Here is a 17395-nt window from a genome sequence, read left to right as displayed (position 1 = left end):
ATATATGTTATATATTCAGTAATATTTACTACTGTCCAAAATTTAATAAGTTTACTTAGTTCTTCTCATAAATAAGTTTTTACTTTTATTATTAATAAATAAATCTATATTTGGTTAATCGGTAATTTTTGGTATTATATTTTATTAAAAAAAAATTGTAATAACTCTTATATCCAATTAATATAGGAAAAATTAATTAAAATTTTGTTACTCAATAAACTAAAATTTTAATTACTATTGACGTAGGATTTAATCTGTAATCATTTTTATTTATATAACTTGAACCCTCATTACTAACAAAAAAAAATTGACATTTTATTATATTATTTATTTTATTTGGCTATTTTTTTAATAAAAGTTACAGGAAAATTTTTATTTCAAATTAATCTTATTAATATAGGAATATGATATTTCTTTATTCCTGATCCTTAACTCTTTTATTTTAACACTAATAAATCTATACTTAACGAAGTATTTACTTTTAACTTAATTTTTAGATTGTTGTTAGACACGTGTGATTCTCCAAATCGGTTTAAAGATAAAAAATTGGGTAGGAGATATTTCAGAATATTTGATAAAATTATAAAAAAATATCCTTAAGGATCTTATAAATAATTATTGAGTTTTAGTAACTTCAGACTATAAATTTGTTTTTATTCCTCTTTCGATTAAATGAGGATTAAAACCGTTATAAAAAGAAGTCTACCGTAATTTATTCCTTGAACTAAAGTTTTATTAATATTAAGTGATTGAATTTGAGTTTGTTTATTAATTAAATAATTAATTGATTTAAAAAAACATTTTGACGAAAAGTACACAGGAAGACTAAAATAAAATAATAGCAAATTTTTATATCTATAAATTTGTTTTAGTAACGTTATTATCGTTTATAAAGAATAATAAGTTGACCTGATTAAGTTCTAAAACATTATTTTATAATTTATTTATTTTTTAATAAATTAATTTTTCGTGCTAAATTTTATAAAATAAACTTTTTGTAATTTAGAAACTTTCGGGCATAATTTTCTTACTTATACCATAATTGTTTGTTCTATGTTTTCTGTGGTTTATAAAGTTAAAAGCGAATGTTAGGGCAGATTTCAGCATCGTAAATCGCGAACTTTCCACCTGTTGAGAATCGTCTAATATAACGTCGTGTATAATTACTTTGATTATTTATAGTTTAAAAAGTTTAAATTTGCTAATAAAGTGTCTTCTCTATTTATTTTATGAATTAAATAATCAGAGTAATGTCTAATCCATAGTTATTTAATTAATTGTTGAAAAAAAAAAATTATTTTCTTGTTTAAAATTATTTGAAGTTTGATAATTTTTATAAAAAGAAAATTATAAAAGGAAAAAATATCTTTTCCTAAAGCGCTTATAAAAATATTATTTTATGAATATATCACTATTTGAGTGAGTAGGGTGTGTACTGTTTTTTTTCCAACAGAATTTGTATAATTATAAAATACCTAACGAATACTGAGAGGTATCTAAAATTAAGGTTTACAAAATGAAAAGTTTTTTTTAAAAATCTGTATGTATTATTGTAGAACAACAAGATTAATTGTTAAAAATATTATGTTAATATACCATAAAATATATGTACGGATTATTAAGAAAATTTAAATAACTATTGATAACACTGTTTGCTGGACAGTATTAAATGAACAAAAATGTTTGCTTGTGTAGTCTTGAACAAACTCAAGCCGACCATTCCTGAGTCGTGTTGTTAATTAAAACCTAACCGCCAAAGAAGCCACAGTCTAGCATTCAAATCCGAATAAAAGCAACAAAATCACTTCATTTATGACGAGTTTACTACTAAACCAATAAAAAATGTGGTCTGATATGGACACATTAGTTCCTTGCACGCCTATTAAATACATATACATTTTTTTTATAATGAAAAGTACATCAAATTTTATTTCATTTATAACATCTGATATTTTTTCATATTATTTTTGTTGTTATTGAATTATCATTTATCGTAAAAAGAGGAGATTGTCTGATTCAAACCGATGTGCCTCCCCTTGTAAATCCAAATATTTCATTAATTAAAATCAACTCGGAAACCAATGAAAATAAGTACCAATTATTATGTATCGCTGAAAAGCTGTATCAGCAGCTGTGAATTGCATTAACATTGCACCCGTGGAAAGAGTAATTTTTTTTTAGTACAAAAAACAATTCAAAGTTTATGAACATTACTTTTAAGATTTGTTAAATATTTTAGATTATGTAAGGTTGTTTTTGAAAAAAAAATGTTTTGGATAATTAAAAAATATAAAATTATAGTTACTGTAATTAATCCAATTAATAATTGGATTATTTGTGTAGCGGGAGTTTCAAGGATAGTAATTTATAGATAAAATTTGAAGTAAAAAAATTGTTTAATTAATTTTAAACACGTTGTTTTATTTTATATTATTTCGAAGTTTTCGTTATTTCAATGCAAATCATGGTACAGTTTCTGCCTTTCTGTCCGTGAAATCCTGGGTTCGAATACGTGTTAGACTTGGCATATTTTATACGCTACAAAAATTTATTTCATCGGCGGGTGTAATTAAATATAAAATAAAATAAAAAAATAGTAATCGTAGATTCCAATTTTTTATTTATTATTTTTTTAAAAGCAAATGATATTACATTATTAGTCTTATAAAAAACATATTTACATAAGACATGTATCTCGCATATATTTTAATAAGACATCCCATTTAACATTTACTCATCTTATAAATCACCAAGTGAGATTGATAGATTTATTGTAATGTAAAATTTAAGATTTTATTTAATACTGCACTTAAATCTATAATTTTGTTGAAATATATAAAATTTTGGTACCCAATTATAACAAAAAAATTTAGTTCAATTCCTTTAACTGTATTAAAAGCGTTAGAAGTTAATTAATATTCAGTTTCATTTAGGATGTAGAATAATAAAAAAAAAAAAATTTATAAGGTCAAGGTTGTATTTTCGACAAGAAAAATGCCAGACCGGAATGTTTTTTTTCTTTTTTTATGTAAAATTATAAATTAAAGGTATTCCAGTGGATTTTATAATTTATAAATTATTTCTTAAGTTTATTTAGTATTTAACAATTAATTAACCTAATATTGCGTAAAATTAGAAAATATAAAAAATTAGCCTTATAAAAAAATATAATATATCGTAAATATTAAAAAAAAAAATCAATGTTGTTCTTTTTGTGTTCATTAAACCGCAGCTACAAAAGTTACGTAGCGTTATTGTTGTTGTTAATGCTTAAACCCTTGACCAGAATACCTATCCTTCAAGGCTTTTTTTTCTTTTGTGGTCGAGTCACTCATGATTACGTTCCGGAAAGTCACTGTTGTAGTCTGCAGTCGGTAGCCGTGGCATTTTACTTCGAGTTAGTTTTACGTATTTTGTTTGATAACTTTCTCTTAACGTTATAAAAAAAATTCGTCATTTAGAAAAAAATTAAATACAGAAATTTTTTTTATAAAATAATTAAATTATATTGTAATATTTGATACATAAAAAAATTGTTGCCGCTTAGTACATTCTCTAATATAGTTGAAATTATTTCTGGTAATTAATGCGTTTTTAAAATTTATTTTATATACGGCTGTATTATGTTTGAATTACGCGGCTGGAACCTGTATCATAATGAGGGTCATTATGAAACAGCTTTTCGTTATGATGCATTAAAATGTTTCTGATTTTTGTTTTGAACTGATCAACAACAGACTCTTTTCTACCGCTGACTAATCAGGATCGGGTATCAGCTTTTTTTTTGGTTCGGTTTTAGTCCGATTTAATAGTTAGCAAGCAGAGGTTAATTTGAAAGTATACCGGAGAGGTAACGAAGTTTCTATATTACACTGTTTATCCTTTTGTTACTTATGTCGGATTCTGAGAAAGAAATAAAGAAAAGGTAGAACTTATGACTAATAACTTATTGTCACAGAAATGTACATATTGTTTAATGTATTTTTTGAAAAATAAAAAAAAAAAATATTCCTGAACGATGTAACTTATCGTTGATTTAAATCAATAATTCCATATTTTCTCAGCCGTGCACTTTTGCGAAGATCACTCGCCAAGACTCGTTTCCTAACTTACTTTGCACTGGTGCATCAGTGGCTATCATTATAGGCTATTTGTATAACTATTAAAAGAAATTAGAAATCTTAAGGGGATGTCATATGGAAAGAAACTAATTTACTTACTTTACACATCAAGAATAAAACTTAAGTTAGACGTATATATATTCGTGAAGTATATAAAGACTGGTTTCGATAGTTTAAAAATGTTTCGTAAGGAATAATTCAATAGTTATATTATTGCATAAATAGTTTTACTACTATTATGGTAAAATGTAGCCCTATATCCTGTATACTAGGTAACTAATAGATTGAATTTTTATACTTAAAAACTCCTCGTATTTATCCATACTTTCTCATTATGGCGTTTTTTTTATTAGCTATTTAGTAACCGAGGTTCGGTTAATGGAAAAGGTTTTGTAGTAAAGTAAATTATTTTTATGATGATATTTAGCCAGACTTTGTAGAAAATACTAAGTAGAAGAAATAAGAACAATTTTATTTTGAAGATGTGTACGGTAAAATTCGATGAGCTTTCGTTTTTATTACTTTTTTGCATTTCAGTATAACATTTCTTCGTATCAATATGTTGTACAACCGTTACGAATGGTTTCGAACAATCCTTTTTCTAATTTGCGCACATCAACGTAAGTTTAATTTATCTGCTCAGTTCATTTTATTAAACGTTAAACAATAGATATCTTTATTTGGTGTCGCTTATTTATTCTATTTATTAAGTATTTCTCTTGTTTATTGTTTAAAAGAATCAGAAATTCCTGGTCGTGATTTTTCATAGATATTAATATTACATGAACTTTTTCTTTTAATTAGCCTATTTTTTAATTTTTACAATTACTACATTAGAAAACCGACTACATTTAATATATGTACAGTACATACGCTTAATGTTTCGAAATAGACCGTTAAGGATACCAGATCACGTTAACTGTCAAACTTTTATACGGTACGTGTAATCGTGAGATAACCTGCTGTGTTTTAAAACTCATGTCTCGTATGATTGTAATAATATTGTATTTTAAAAGTTGGTGTAATATGTAGTGTAATATAACGTTATTAATGAATTAAAATTAGACAAAAAAGAATTTAATTTTTAAAATGTTTATATTTCCGAAGGCGTTGTATTTAGAAGCCATTTGTTATAAACTAGATACATTAGTATTGTTTGAAGTAAAAATAAGTTTTTATAAACTTTATTCTGATTAGTAGAATAAGATAAACATATATATATATACTTGACCTGCATTTATACATATTCACGAAACAAGCACAAGTGTTGCTTGACACAATACAGCGTAGATTAAATTATAAATAAAATTTAGCGTTAGTTTTTATTTTAATTTAAATAAATTCGAAGGATATAAACATTCAAAAATCGTTTTACAAACATATTTACTAAAATCTAAAACTAGATAATTACATACAAAATAAAATATATATCAAGAATTAACATTAAATGTTATTTAACAAACAAAAAATATTTAGAGAACATAATAAACGATTATTTTAAACAAGGTAATTTACTGAATGTTTGAAGGGTCAGTCAGATGGAGAGTCGAGTATTGCATTACAAACTTTTGGATTCCACTTGGATTGCTCACGGATAATTAAAAAAAAAAAAAGTTTTTATTTTACAAGTACGTAAATTTCCATTTCCTTTGTATTTGGTACACCAGTAACTTTGTATTTCATTGTTATCAAATAATTTTGCGTTTATTGCAAATGATAATATTTAAAAAATCAAAATACGTATTTCTTTACTGATAATTCAGATAAATGGTGCAGGTTTTTTAGCAAATAATATTATTTTTTTTAGCATAATTCAAAATTTAAATTAAACCGCGGAAGTATTTAACATGTTTTTTTATAATCTTTTATGAACTGAAATATTTTATTAACCTATTCACTACGGCTTGTACATGCTCTCTCCTAGTTTATAGCTATCCTATCTGCTTATCTGGTTTTTAATTTTCTATCATGTATAAAACGGTGCGCCTTGCTAGTATTCGAATCGAGAACCCTCCGGGTGTAACGCATTCCGAAAAAGAATTGGTAAAATTATAATAATTTATATAAAAAAAGTTAGTTATAAAAACCTTTTTTATCACATTTATTGATTTATTTTTACATATCAAAAACATACTGCCCTTTAATTTTTTATTGGTTCGTAAATTTACTTCGCTAAGATTAATATTTTTAAATTTTATTTAGAGTAGTTTAACAATCGATGTTTATCAATATCCTAAATAAATATTTATGAAATAAATATATATATTTTATACATAACTACGAGTTTGTATGTAGATAAATATAATTTATTTTGTTTATATAATGAATAAAAATTATTGTTGTAGAACCCATAAGAGTACCTTGGGAGATGAACGATAACATAATATTATACAATATAATTTCACTTACACGTAACTGGAAGAGAGCCTAACATTAAAACTTGTTTCAAAATACAATATCTGGACTGAGAATCAATCGAACCTTGACATTTTGGTTGTGCTTACTCTTTTATCAAATGTTTTTTAATAGTTATCAAGATTTTCTTGTTCAATTTAATATGTACATTAAAATAACGTTTAATAATAGAATTATTAGCATTTTCATATTTTATACACGTAGTTGTATTTTATTTTAGTTATATGACTAGTTTTTGCTAGAAATTATTTTTTATCTAGTATAATTTTTTTAATTGAAAAATTATGAAATAAAAATTATTCTGTTTTTGTTAAATTATTAAAAGGAAAATCTGTTTTTCGTGTTAAAAGATTAGAAGAATTAGAAATACTAAAAAAGGGATGCGGTAAAACTAACCATTTCTTACTGTTTAGCTTTGTCAATAGTGATGTTAAAGTTGTAATTTATAAATAAATATTAGAAAAAATCTGTTTATATAGAAAAAGTTGATTATTTTTTTATAATTTTTTTTTTTTGAAAGGATGTTGGCGATTTTTTCTAAAACAATTCAATATAAAAAAATACAATAACAATGATTGGAAAACAGAATTTGTTCAGCTTACTTTTAAAATTTCAATTCTTTTAAATTAAACATTAGTATTTTCTTCTTCTATATTCTATTATTTTTTCTATTTTAATACACTTTTATTAAATATTTTTTTAATCATGATTTTTTATATATATATATATACAAAGTTTATACTTTTTTACTGACCTTCTTTATTTGATCTTGTTAATCCTTTTTTATTTCATTTATTAATACTGAAATTTATTTTATTTGTTCCAGGTAAGAAGTTCGAAAGTTACATGAAGTTACTTGTGTATTTTCACTATTAAATGCTCTTCCGTTAACAAATAATCTTCCCGTGAGTAAATTTTCTGAAGTATCTATTATATTCATACATTTATTTAAATTACAGAAATATTTTAATTAATTTACAGTTTAAAATTTTGATAGATATTTTATTTTTTAATGGTTTGAAACTTTATTTCTGATTTCTTATAATTAAATAGAAATACTAGGAAACAACCTTTACGTTTTTGAATAAAAAAAAAATACAGGAATAATAAAAAAGTCTGATGAAAAATCATGTTGTATAAATTAATTTATAAATAAAAATTATATATTTTCGCGAATTTTAAAAAACTGGTTGATAATAATTTATGCCTATTTAGGCAAATATCCGTTTCGTTTAGCTACTTTATGATAGAAAAACATTTCCTGATTATTATTCCATCCTTTTATAATAACAGATCAATAATTAGCGGTTGCCTATTTTCGATCAATTAACTTGCAGTTATAAAGCAACAATAAAACAACGGTGTTTAACATCTATAGGAGCTGTTTCTTAAATGATCTTCAATCGCAGGAAGTTTATTCCATACTTCGTATCCTTTTATTGTTTAAAATATTCTGCCTTAAGAAGTTTCACGTGTAGTTAACACCTTGTGTTAAAAGGAAATGAAGTTTATTATCCCCTAATTACGTAGTGGATGCAAATCATTATTAAATAGGTATTATCCCTTTAAATAATATTAACTTATTTATTACTGCTTTTATGATTATACGTAAGATTCGGATGAAAAATTTGTTAATAAAAAAAAAAATAACGTCGATCATAAAAATATATGGAATTATTTAAATAATAAATATTGAAAGTCTCAGTCACAAGTGAAGCTAAGCCATCTACCATGTCTAGTGGATAATGCGGCAAAATCATTTTAACAATAAACCTTTGTCCAGTGCAGTTTTAAAAAAAGTGGATATAAATTTTTTTTGACAAAACCTAAAGTAAACATATATTTATGGTAACAAACAAGAATAAAGGTTAAAAAAAGTACATGATTCGGTGAACAAAATATGTAAATATAAAAATATTCGTCTGAAAACAATTTATATATTTTTATTTTGCTTAGTTACAAAAAAAAGACTACTTTCACTTCATTTATATAGGATATTTGTTGCTGTATTTGAAATAATTCATATCTTAATACTAAAGTGTAACTATATAATCTTAGAAACTTCACTGAAAGTTTTACTCGACTACAATTACATGTTAAAATTCTTTAGATTAATCTGTACTTTTTTCGCACAAAACTTCTCGAATTATACTCGGTATTCAGTTTTATTAGAAAGGTCCGGTATGTCTAAATTTCTTTATTTCGAAGCAAACATTTTTAAGAAGCGGGCAGAATTTTTTCGGTGTTTTATTCAAATATTTAATGTTGCTTAATGATTTTATAATAAACTCATGTGATTTGCCATTGGAAATTAAATTAATTTTTTCCCCTAAAATTAGATAAAAGGATAAATAATATGTAATATAATAATTTTTAGAGACCGGTGTTCTTTGGTGGTTGGGTTTCAACTAACCACACGTCACAGGAAAGGTCGACCTGAGAATGTACATACTACACTTCAAATACGTTCACACATATCATCCTCATTCATCCTTACCCTGCTTCCGAAGGCTAAACAGAAAATGAAAGAAAGACTTTCTCTCTCTCTCTATCTCTCTTTCTGTATATATATATTTTTTTTTTCTAAATCCACTTTCTCAAAAAAATATTGATATTTACATTTTTCTCTATTCCGCTTATTTTATTGGCTTATTGGTGCTTGTTGCTTTATACCGGCAAAAAATACGAGTATTAACTAAAGTAATTGCAAAGTATAATACTCTAACCCAAGAAATTAGCTACTTTTAATGTAGTATTTTTTAGTTAATGTAATATAATCCTAGAGTTTTTTTGTAATTTTAATAAACAATTAAAGGTCTTTTCATTATCAGGAGTTGCTGTGTCAGTTAGTAGTTTAATTTATTTACATATTTGATTACTTGTATGAAAAAAAGCTTAACAACTGTTGTCCAAGTTGTATTTATGTACAAAATTATTATATTTAAAAAAAATAATCAGTTCTACTTTGAAAAAATGCACTCGTTAATTTAATGTACGTTATTGTTTAAGTAGATTTAGTTTAAATCTATTTTATATGTTCTTTGTGCCTTAACATAACGTTTTTGTATTAAGTTCATTATCACTTGTAAGTATAAAGACGGATCCAAGTCCTCATCATATAATGGACTTTATATATTTACTGCTTTTGGTAAGAATTTGCCGAAGTGGATTTTAATTAACTATTTATTAATCTTAGGAAGAAACTCTAAATATTCAGCAGACCGTACAAAATTAAATTTTGAATTCTTTGGAAGGTACGATAAATTCAATTTATAAGACAGATAGTATCATTAAAATTGATAACATTAAACATATCTTAAAAATTTCTAAAACTAGAATTTCAACGTTAAAAAAATAACTTTAACGCCACAATATATATATATATATATATATATATATATATATATATATATATATATATATATATTATTGAAAATTTTTTGAATTATTTATTTGGTTAACTTCGTGAATTGGCGTACAAAGTACATTATTTTTATGTTAAAACAGCATCTTGCGAATTAAAAAATCTAAGTTACTGGTACAATTAAAATTAGCTGTTGTATATAAAGTGTCCACATCATCGATTTAGTTTAGAAATTAAGGGTTAATTATCAGCATTGTATAGTATTAGGATGATTTAGTTCTATGTAAGATCAAAACCTAGTACAGATGTCACACACATTGTTATTTCATAAAGTAGTTGAGACTATGTTTTATATTCTAATAATAGATGGTTTTCATTAATGAATTATAAAATAAAGTCCAAAATGTGTTAACTGTTACGTCATTTTAGATAAATCGATTCAATCATCGTAATTTTTAATATATTTTATTCATTGTATAATTTTTAATGTAAATTATGAATATTTCTTGAAAATAATTTATTCATTACGATGCGGCTTCAAATTCTTTTTTTTTTTTTTTTAAATCTTTAACGTTTTTTTTTTATTCTGCTTATTGTTATTATTATTATATTTAATTGCTTAAGGCAAAACGATAAATTAAATATCGGTTTTATCATCAAAAAACATTATTCATTCAATTTCCGCTAGAGGTCATTGTTGACGAGTTGTTTGTCGGCATGATTTTTTGATGTTCAGATAAAGAATTCACATTATTACAGGTGTAGTAGACAAACATACCTGTAGACACGCAGACACGGCTTTATTCCGCGTTGGTTACCATTTACATTTGAATAGTGGTAAAAAAGTGAGACGGAGTGGGAGTGAAAAGAGAAAGAGATTGTTATTAAGCGAGAGGGATCTAGACTAAATGAGGGTAGGGAGAGATAGTCGTAGAAGAAGGCTAGCGCATTGGTGGTTTTATAATGTATGCGTGCCATGCCGGTCGGCGCGGTCGGTCGTTCGTCGCAAGAAGCAGGTTAGGTTAGTTACCAGTTCAAAACAGCTGTTTGAAATAGGCCACTGGTACAACGATACGATATTTGAATTAAAAAAAACCATTGTGTTTCCTATCAGCAAGGAGCATAACTTTTGAATCACAGTTAAAACAAAAATAAAGCTTTTTGTAAAAGATAAAAATAAAATGCGTTAAACCTCGTGTTTATGTAAAACATTTGTTTACACGATGCTTTTCTGAATCTCTTATGGTAATTTACTTGTTTTTTCCCCTTTAATAGGCCTGTATTTATATTAATACCGCACAAGTTTTCCAACTAAAATTTTAAATTGTCTCGTATCACAGTATTTACGTTTATTTATATAAATTTTTATTTATTTATTTATTAATTTTTTATCGTCAGTCACGTCACTGATTTGATGGAACCGTTCTTTTCTGTTTTGTTAACCTTTTAATTTCATTCTATTCTTTCATTATAAATATTTTATTCTTTCTTTACATTTACTAATAGTGTTGTCTGTATAGGATTTTGTTCTAGTGTTTTCTTTATTACTAAGTTAACGTTTACTTATGGATAAGAGGAAAATATGGCTGTCTATCAAAAATGAACTCCTCATTAATTTTATTCGGCTTCCCTCCCCCCCATAATAACCCTTTTAGAGGGTACGATAAGTCAAATAAAATTGTGCCAACACTTTTCACCCTTCGAGAATGTCGTTCCTTGTCTTCTTGTGTCCACTTCCTTTCACTGGTTGATTTTTTGTTTCCTGAAAATCTGCTTTTTGAACTGCTGTCTGAAAGTTGTCCTGACATTTATTGTATCTGTGTTGATCATAATGCGTTTCATGTCTTCCTCTATTTCTCGAAACCATGTGGGTTTGGATTTGTAACTTTTTAGCAAGTCAAAGATCCGTTTAGTTAATCTGTTACCCATTATATGCCTATAGAAATGTAATCTTCTTTATTCGGTTTGTTATAAAACATTTTACAGTTAGTCAAACCATCGAATTTTCAATTTTTTGGTACGATTATGACAGATGACTAATCAAAAGGGTTTTAGATGATTTACATGAGATACTTCCACAAGTAACACAACCGTTATCAAGATAACAATCATCTCATGCAGTTAGTTTAGTTTCTTATATTACGAAATTAAATTTGGACATACGATTTCCTATTGAATTTTTTATCGAGACAAATATACTCGTATCAAATATTGGTAAAAAGAAAACATTAATTTATTAATAAAAAAAAACCAAAACAAAAAAATAGGTTTTACTATCACAAAAAGAGACTCTTGATTAGCTTCTCATGTACCTGAAAATCTTTACTTGCTACTCAGCCATAAAAAAAATGGAGATTCTTAAAATCTTTGTTTTATTACCTCGAAGCTTAGTATTAAATATAAACAATTTTGTTAAAGATTAAAAAAATATTCTACGAGATGATAATATAATTATGTATAATTTAGATCTCATCAGGAATGGCATATTTGCTATTTCACGGATATAAAAAAAAGAGGTGCTCTGCAGGGAAGGATCAAGGAAAACAATGGATGAACCTTCATAAAAACAATATTACAAATAAAAAGAAAAGTATTTATTTTTCATATTTCACAATAAAATTAAAATTTTTGTGTTTGAAAATGTTGATTCATTGATGAAATGAAAAAAAAAATTAAAATTTTATCAAGGAAATTTACAATTCCTTTAAAGAAAGCTACAGTGATTTTTTCTGGATTGTGGAGTTAATTTTTAAGGGGAGAATCTTTGTGGCATCACAGATTGGGCAATCTTATTTAGATACATTCTGTATTTCATCGTCCATCATAATTTTACTATAAAGGTAAAAAAAAATTTCTTTACTACTTTTTCAATAAGTTTTCTTAATACTTTTTTATTACTGAATTTTATTTAATTTAGATCTTATTAATTTAATTTCTTCGTCAAATAATTAAGCTGAATTTTAACATTTATAATAAAAACAGGCATAATTCCATAACTATACTTTTTATTATATGCAGCTCTGGAAGGTTTTTTTTACCGAATAAATTCATCTTAACCAGTTAAAGTGAATATATTATATATTTTTTAAAAACAAAGGACGCTAGCTTTTATAAGGGGTACACCCACAAATATTTACTTAAATCCGTCTCATATGACCAATATCTCGATGCGTGGTTTTTGATGAAATAAAATAACAGTGATTTCAATTATGATAAATTGTGTTTCTTAGTATTACATATTTTTCAATTTTTCGACATTATGAATTTGTTCGGAAATTAAATTTATTCGATACTGATGTATAAGAAATATGAGACCTATATATAAGTTTCCATTAACATTTTTTTAATGAATATTAAATCTTAACAAGTGTTTCTTGATATTGTAGGAACGATGGATTTGTACAATCCAAATTGGATTTAGATTTCATAAACTCGACAAATCGACTGCAAACGGTTCGTTTGTCGTTAAAAATCTCTAACTCGTTCAGTTGATGCGAGTGGCGCACTTTTATCCACAGTTTTGTAATCTATTCTCCTTTACGTGTTTCTTTGATTTCTGATTGTTTTATTTTATATAGCGATATTCTTTTTTTTTTTATACAAAACGTACCTAATATTGTTTTGTCACTAATTAATGTTTTTTATAGTATTTTTCTATCGTTTGCGCTTAAATTATTGCAGTCGTTCAATGCATTCGCTCATAAGACTATTTTGAAAGAGTTTGTGATGAGTCTAAGCGTAACTTACGAAGCGCGTGGGTATTATTAGATGCGTAGGAGAGGTACGAAACTGGTTTCACACAAATTTTTTACCGTACATCATTAAAAAGGTATAAAATTCAAAATTTAATTTAAAGCTTAATTTTCATGTTTAGATTTGTGACTCGTTTTATTGTATTTTCTCTTCATCGAAAATTCGTGTAAAGTCATAAGACAAAAATTACACAAGCGTTTTCACGGTCTTCTTTTACTTTTTTCCATTAAATCTACAGTGTATGTTCATTTTAGAATATCTGTCATTAGACAATCTCTCCAGACGTTTTCCTGGTATATTTATTTGAGTCGCTAATCATACTTTATGCAAGTATACCAAATTAAGAGGTTCAGCAATTTTTTTTTAATTGTAAAATTATCGTATTCCACAACAATAGGATTAAAAAATAGTTTGAAATGTGTTATCCGAAATTTTTGTTTTATTCAGTTACATCGATAACATATTTAAATTGTAATACTTGTTCAGAAATTAAATTGTTTTTATATTATTCATATAACTCTATTCCTTGTTTTTATTATTTATTTTACTATATCTGCGATAAAAGTAGAATTATATAATTTACAAAAATATGATTTAATAACTTAATAATTATAACTTATTAACTGTAATTAAAATTTCATGAAAATTAATTAATCTCAGAATACGTATATGATGAATTCATTGAAAGACATATACCCAATAAGTTACTCGTTTTATAATTTTTAATACTACTATATTTTAACAGTGTAACCAGTATTAAAAGTAATAAAAAATTGCAGTGTATTATTGATGCAATTAGTTTGGTTCATCGCCGCTAGAGCACTGAACTGTTGCTACTGGAAACAAAGTTAGCATAACTATAAAACTTGCTTGATAAGTTTATCTTTTTTATAATTAATGTTCAGAGTCGCTTTAAAAAAAAGGTGTTTTCGCTTTTTTAATACGTAATTTAATTTTTTTTTTTACATCAATCATGTTAAGACTAATTGTTATATATGAAGAAAATACTTTACACGTTGCCTTTTCCTTGCAAAAAAAACAAAAACGTTTTATTTTGTCGTAATACACATTTACAATTAATTATGTTATCTGTAATGTACTAAAGATCTAGTATTAATTTAAAAGGCACCTGCTTTTATTTCATACATTATTTATTACTTTTTTTCAATACTAGTATGAGTATAAAGTAGTTGTTTACATCCTTTTTATGTTATTTAATTATTATTAATTTATTATTATTTAATTTTTATTAAAATTTAAAAAATAAATTCTTCTTAGGTTGTCTTCTAGTTTTGTTAACATCACTTTTTATTGATTTTTAATACGTTTTGTGTAATTTGTTTTATATTTTAAAATTCGTTTTTTTATATAATTAACTATCATAAACTCTTGATCATAGGTTGTATGATACCATCATGTTTGTAGTCACTTTTCCTCGTTGTTATAGGGTCACTTAAAATTGCATTAATTTTGTTCCAAGAATTTCGAATAAAAAGAGGTGTTTTAATTACAAAATGTAATTTATTTTACTTTGAATATTATTAGGTATCTGCAAGATATTGCCGATTTATTGAGATGTCTATCTTTCATTTGTTACTTTAAACTAGTTAGATTGATCTCGTTTAAATTTTTAACTTACTATTTTTTTTTTTTTTTACTTCGAATAAAAGATAAATTGTTTAATTAATGGCTTTAACGTTTTCTAAGTTAAATAATTGGTATTTTTTTTAAAATTCAATAATTTCCATCTTTCTGAAAGGAATAGACTTTTTTTAGATTAACGTCGTCATGAGTTAATTCAATGTTAAATTGCATTGTATTACTACAATTATTTATTTTCTTTCGTGGAAATAAGTACTTAATATGTCATTACAATAACCTTTAAAATGTACTTTTATCTATAAAAATGATAATTTTTTAAAGTTTTGTCTAATGAAGACTAATTTTTATTTACTGTGTTAATAATTTTCTTTAACAAACTCATTTGTAATATAATCTGTTAGTAATTAAATTTGTTTTTTTTTCGTATTTATTAAGCGATTTAAAAAGCGAAGATATATTTAGTTTACCGGTACTTTTTTGTCCGGTCCGGAGTTTTAATTTTTTTATCTCAGGTAATTTAAATGGAAGATGTTTTAAGAAACAAATACAGTGCCTACATTGATTTTCATTTTTGACGACATAATTAACTCAGTGTTGAATTATTATTACGTACATCATTCTGATATTTAATATATTTACACTGGAAAAATTCAAGAATACATATTCCAAATTTTAGGACCTGTCACCTATTTTAAGACTAATATTAGGACCCCTTATCCTATGTTCGGTATTAATTTCTTTATTTTTTTATGATTTATTCTTTTTTTTTTTTTAATTTTATGTATGTAAAAATGTAACGTTTCTTTGAATTTTTTGTAAACGGTTTGTTTTAATGCTGGCAGTAATTTAAAAAAAACCGGCTTTCGTGGCGTGAGTGGTATCGTCTCGGCCTTTCATCCGGAGGTCCCGGGTTCGAATCCCGGTCAGGCATTTTACACACGCTACAAATCATTCACCTCATCCTCTGAAGCATGCCTAACGGTGGACCCGGAAGTTAAACAGTTTTCCCGGGAATTACAATTTCTATTACAGAAAAATTAAAGTAATGTTTTTATTATCTTATGTCTTTTAATTGATGTTCCATTAAAAGTTTTTCAAAAATAAAACTGTTTTTTGTTACAATAAAAGATTTATTTTTGTCCGATTCATGCCTGTTTTTTTGTTTATTTATTTTTTTATTGCTAAACAATTTTTTTTTCAAACAAATTTCTGAAATTTTGTTGGATTTAAATTTTTTTTTAAATTCCTTTTTAGTTTCCACGGTTACAAAATTTTAATCTTTCTTGTGTTTTATTTTTAAATTATATTTCTTATTTTTAACAACTATAATCTTTCTTTGCTTGAATAGAAAAATTGAACTATAGTGTAATAAGTAAATATGATCTTATGTGCTAAATTTTTATGGTGTGTACACAATTTTAAATTATGTTCAAGTATCCATAATTATATTATGGATATCCTTAATGCGCAGCCTATTTACAAATTCTTTAAGTATTTTTATAAACATGGTGGCTAGAGAAAAAGTGGAGAAAATTTTTGCATTGAAAAAAAAAATACTAATTTCATTGCAAATTACTTTTTTTTCTTTGTGTGTAATGTTAAGAATAGATGCAACCCCTTTTATTAAAAAAAAAAAAATTACTTTGAATTACTGAATTGTAGAATGAAATTGTAGATTTGTAGCGTACTGAATTGTATATAAGTAAATTTTTAATTTTTAGTTATTATTATAATATCTGTTCAGTCTGATGACTAATTAAACTCATAAGCTCAAGCTACATGGAGTAGCTTAGTATCTGAAGCTTCCTAAAAATTTAAAGCCTTACCGGGATTTGAACCCAGAACTTTCCGGATGAAAGACGAAAACAAAGACACTTCTCCAAGGAGATCGGCATTTACTCGTTTTTACATTTTTTTAACTTCGTAATCACAAGTCATTGCTGTTTAATTTTTACAGGCTATGATTTCAATACTACTAAAATTCCACTTCTGTAAATATATGTTCGACTGAATATATCAATATGAATATTCTGGAATATATGAATCGTAATATCTATTCATTAATTTAATGTTTTTCCCCCGTTTACGGCCAATTTCAAAAGCACTTAATAGCCTCAAGGTTTTATTTGTGGAGTATACA

At 25.3% G+C, this 17395-nt stretch overlaps 1 protein-coding gene across 2 annotated transcripts in view; it reads left to right on the top strand.

The window, feature by feature from the left end:
• LOC142330132 (homeotic protein antennapedia-like) overlaps nucleotides 1-17395 on the top strand; it is a 485876-nt gene that overhangs the window by 272937 nt on the left and 195544 nt on the right. The gene's annotated exons all lie outside the window — the stretch shown is intronic.

Source organism: Lycorma delicatula, chromosome 9 (genome assembly GCF_047948215.1).
Source record: "Lycorma delicatula isolate Av1 chromosome 9, ASM4794821v1, whole genome shotgun sequence".
Lineage (NCBI taxonomy): Eukaryota > Metazoa > Arthropoda > Insecta > Hemiptera > Fulgoridae > Lycorma > Lycorma delicatula.
This window is presented reverse-complemented; position numbering and strand designations above follow the sequence as displayed.